The sequence below is a fragment of the Cherax quadricarinatus genome, chromosome 21, assembly GCF_038502225.1.
Source record: "Cherax quadricarinatus isolate ZL_2023a chromosome 21, ASM3850222v1, whole genome shotgun sequence".
Lineage (NCBI taxonomy): Eukaryota > Metazoa > Arthropoda > Malacostraca > Decapoda > Parastacidae > Cherax > Cherax quadricarinatus.
The window spans coordinates 32,747,955-32,753,661 of record NC_091312.1 but is presented as its reverse complement, the minus strand read 5'-3'; positions in this window follow the sequence as shown (position 1 = coordinate 32,753,661).

Genomic DNA, 5,707 nt, shown 5'->3' with positions numbered 1-5,707 from the left:
GGGTTACAACACATGTAGGGGATCAGCAACTATGCTGACAAACCAATCAACCAACCAACCAACCAATCAACCAACCAACCAACCAACCAACCAACCAACCAACCAACTAACCAACCAACCAACCAACCAACCAACCAATCAACCAACAAGCCAACCAGTCAACCAACCAACCAACCAGCCAACCAACCAATGAACTAACCAACCAACCAACCAGCCAACCAACCAATGAACTAACCAATCAACCAACCAACCAACCAACCAGCCAACCAGTCAACCAACCAACCAACCCACTAATCAACCAACCAAAAAACTAATCAACCAACCCACCAACCAACCAACCAACCAACCAACCAACTAATCAACTAACCAACCAACAAACCAACCAACCAAACAACCAACCCACCAACCAACCAACCAACCAATCAATCAGTCAACCAACCAATCAACCAACCAACTAACCAACTAATCAACCAACCAACCAACCAGCCAACTAATCAACCAACCAACCAACCAACCAATCAATCAACCAACCAACCAACTAATCAACCAACCAACCAACAACCAACCCACTAATCAACCAACCAATCAACCAACCAACAAACCAGCCAACTAATCAACCAACCAACCAACCAACCAGCCAATCAACCAACCAACCAACAAATCAACGAACCAACCAACTTACCTACTAATCAACCAACCAACCAACCAACCAGCCAACTAATCAACCAACCAACTAGTCAACCAACCAACCAATCAACCAAAAAACCAACCAATTAATCAACCAATCAACCAATCAACCAACCAACCAATGAACCAACCAACCAACCCACTAATCAACCAACCAATCAACCAACCAACCAATCAACCAACCAACCAATCAACCAACCAACCAATCAACCAACCAACCAATCAACCAACTAAACCAACCAATCAATCAACCAACCAATCATCCAACGAACCAATCAACCAACCATCCAACCAACCAATAAACCAACCAACCAACCAATTAACAACCAACCAATCAACCAACAACCAACCAACTAACCAACCAACTAACCAACCAACCAACCAACCATCCAACCAACCAATCAACCAGCCAACCAATAAACCAACCAGCCAATCAACCAACCAATCAACCAACCAATAAACCAACCAACCAATCAACCATCCAACCAATCAATCAACAAACCAACCAATCAATCAACTAATCAACCAACCAACCAACTAATCAACCAACCAACCAATGAACTAACCAACCAACCAACCAACCAACTAATCAACCAGCCAACCAATTAATCAGCCAATCAATCAACCAACCAACAAACCAACTAATCAACCAACCAACCAAATAACCAACCAACCAAGTAATCAACCAACCAAGCAACCAATCAACCAGCCAACCAGTCAACCAACCAACAAACCAACCAAACAACCAACTAATCAACCAACCAACCAACAAACCAACCAACCAACAAACCAACCAACCCACCAACCAATCAACCAACCATCCAATCAATCAACCAACCATCCAACTAACCAACTAATCAACCAATCAACCAACCAACCAGCCAACTAATCAACCAACCAACCAATCAACCAACCAACCAACCAACCAACTAATCAACCAACTAACCAACCATTGAACCTGCCAACCAACCAACCAACCCACTAATTAACCAACCAATCAACCAACCAACTATTCAACCAACCAACCAATCAGTCAAATAATCAACCAACCAACCAACCAATCAACCAACCAACCAACTAATCAACCAACCAACCAAACAACTAATCAACCAACCAACCAGCTAATCAACCAACCAACCAACCGAACAACTAATCAACGAACGAACCAACCAACTAATCAACCAACCAACCACCCAACCAACTAATAAACCAACCAACCAACTAATCAACCAACCAACCAACCAACCAACCAACCAATCAATCAACCAACCAACCAGCCAACTCATCAACCAACCAACCAACTAATAAACCAACCAATCAACCAACCAACCAACTAGTCAACCAACCAACCAACCAACCAACCAACCAACCAACCAACCAACCAACCGCTCAATCAATCAACCAACCAACCAACCAACTAATTAACCAACCAACCAACCAACCAACCAATCAATCAATCAAGCAACCAACCAACCAACCAACCAACCAACCAACTAATCAACCAACTAACCAACCATTGAACCTGCCAACCAACCAACCAACCCACTAATTAACCAACCAATCAACCAACCAACTATTCAACCAACCAACCAATCAGTCAGTTAATCAACCAACCAATCAACCAACCAACCAACTAATCAACCAACCAACCAACCAACCAACCAACCAAACAACTAATCAACCAACCAACCAGCTAATCAACCAACCAACCAACCGAACAACTAATCAACGAACGAACCAACCAACTAATCAACCAACCAACCACCCAACCAACTAATAAACCAACCAACCAACTAATCAACCAACCAACCAACCAATCAATCAACCAACCAACCACCCAACTCATCAACCAACCAACCAACTAATAAACCAACCAATCAACCAACCAACCAACTAGTCAACCAACCAACCAACCAACCAACCAACCAACCAACCAACCAACCAACCAACCAACCAACCGCTCAATCAATCAACCAACCAACCAACCAACTAATTAACCAACCAACCAACCAACCAATCAATCAATCAACCAACCAACCAACCAACCAACCAACCAACCAACCAACTAATCAACCAACCAATCAACTAATAAACCAACCAATCAACCAACCAACCAACCAACCAGCCAACCAACCAACCAACCAACCAACCAACCAACCGCTCAATCAACCAACCAACCAACTAATCAACCAACCAAACAACCAACCAACCAACCAACTAATCAACCAACCAACCAACCAACCAAACAACCAACTAACCACTCAACCAAATATAGCAAACCACTCGCGTTACGACTTAAAATTTGACTGTAATACGTTTGCAGATTCAAAATCAAAGCATTACTCGTGGTCTGAAGTTACCATAAGATCACCATAACCAAACCAGACAAGGAATAAAGTAATTACTGATAACACAAAGCGCTTAATAAAGTTGATAAAGTTCACAGATGTAAGATTAACTTTAAGACTTGATGTATTGGATCAAATAATTAAATCAGACGATAAATTCAGTCAGTGTGTATGTGGCTGAAAGAAAAAAAAATCAGTTTTCAGGAGGTAATTGTCGTTTGGGATCCTTTCCTGGTGTTATGTTTGTATTCTCGATGACTCAGATAGATGGGGTGTTGCAGTTCGTCCAGTCCTCAGTGCTACTCATACTTTGATTAGAAATTAACTAAGTTGTTACTCCCTTTGTCGTACTTTTTAATTGACTTCTAGTGAATAATGTTAAATATTTCTGTGATTTTGGCTAGTTTTGATGTAGAATGTTTCTTGCCAACATTCCGCTAGAAGAAATAATAGATTGTGATATCATGGTTTACTTGCTCGTAGAGGTATATTTGTATACATGCAGAGAAAAGTATCCTTGGGCTATCCTTAAGGACCAGCTCTTGCCCATGAATTTCAATGTCATTGTTAGTAGAGTAGACCTGACTTAATGACTGTCCAACTGATGTAAAGAAAACACGTTGACGAAAAATCTATCATTGGGAGAACATATCTCTCTGTATAGATAAAGCTCTATATGATAAAGCTCCAAAAATGATTGGATAAAGCTCTAACCAGAGCGAAACATTGCCAGGCTAAAAGCCTGTTCTACAACTTGGTGTCTTTTCTTCACCATTGTTAACCATCCTCCATTTGGATGAAATGTGTTACCTGAGTTCAAACGAGCACTTTATATTGGTAGGTAGATGAACCATTCTCATTTTGAGGCTCCTGTTCTGATAAACTTATTTAAAATAAAAAGGCTTAAGTTGCAAGCACAAGGTTGTCGATAGTTCGCTGGAGGAACTCTCACTAGAGTCTCTGAACGTGCCGAGAAATCCCTTAGTTGTGTAGATGTGTTGAGATGACAATGGTATATGTTACTTATGTGCCATACTTCGAGTGTTTGGGGCTGGAGTAGTACGTGATGGATGAGGCCATAACTCCGTCCTTATAGGAGCTTGTGGGTTCAGTGGGTCTGAGAGTTACTTTTAGTTGCCTGATAAAGGCCAGGCGGGTATGGCGTACGTTTCAGTCCCTGGCACACTGGGGTCGTTGCAAAAAGACACAAAATACAATCACTAGGACATTTTATTGGACACTTTTCGGTCCTGGGATCGTGGACGCTCCAAGGTCCCAGGACCGAAACGTTTCCAATAGTTGAAGATTGAGACACGTTCAACCTTTGGACGAAGACCTACTTCGACTAGTGGATGGTACCACTATGACCCCGCCTCCGCCTGCTTCACCTCACATCTCTACAGTATATAAGCCATGTCTACGGCCATATGCTGTACATTCTACAAGATTGATGGACTGAACACATCGACTCCAGGTTGAGGGACTGATTACCTCATTCTCCTCCTCTCCTTATGCCTTCCTCTTTGTATTGGACTGAAGAAGCCACTGTGTGGCGAAACGTTTCCTGAATAAAGATTCCCATATGCTGCATAAGTGTCTCAATCTTCAACTTGTCGGTTTTTCAAACCATTCATCACAAGAACGTACTAGCGTTTGTATATTTTTCCACCTAATCGGTTTCACATACCATTTCTATCACAATGGAGTCGATTGTATATGCACTTTTCTTTCAGCACGTCATCTGACTGGAGATTAATAATTTCCATTTAAAAGTGACTTGAGAATGTTTCAATATTGCTTTATTCCGTCTATTTTTCCATCAAGATCAGAAAATCGTTTTTGAAATTGTTATTGAAAGTCATTAATGATTTCTGTTGCAAATGAAGGAGAAAATTCTGCTTCACTTTCGTCATGACATTTTTCACAACCTGGAAAATGAGCCAAGTTAGAAACTTTCACTTGTCCTTCAAATAGCATCAGTTTTGTCCTAAATGTCTTGACATGCCTGAATAGATCACAGATCAAATTTGTTTCATCTTGCAACTTCAGATTCAGTTGATTCATGTGGCTTGTCAAGTCTGCAAAAAATTGCCAGTTTCCAAAGCCAGTCAGCGTTTGATAAAAGTGGTTCGGGGAGATTCTTCTCTGTGAGAAATGATTCATTTTCCTTTCTGAGATGAAAGAACAGTTATTAAACCTTTCCACAACTAAGCCATAGAACTGGTGTATAATAAGGCAAGTCGACCAACTCAGAATCAGTTTCTCTCATAAAAATCACGAAAGTGGCGATGATTAAGACCGTGAGATCAAACAAAATTCACTGTTGAAACAACAGTGAATTTCAGAACGCAAACCATATCCATATATTGTCCGTACAATGCTTGCTGATGGATAACGCAATACAGAGACACGGGCTTGAAGACTCCCCCATCCTCACAAGCTTTTGTGATTTGTCCAACCAAACTTTTCTTTACCCCAGACATATTCTGTCCTCCATCAATTGTCAAGCATTGCAGTTTATTCCACTCTAGGTTATATACAAGAACTTTCAAAACTTGATACGACTGCTGAAGTTTGCCAAGAACTTTAATCACTTGAATCATTAAGTTTAACTTTTCCATCAAATTTCTGTATCTTATTTTGGCGTTTGTGGAATATATAGTGATGGAGTT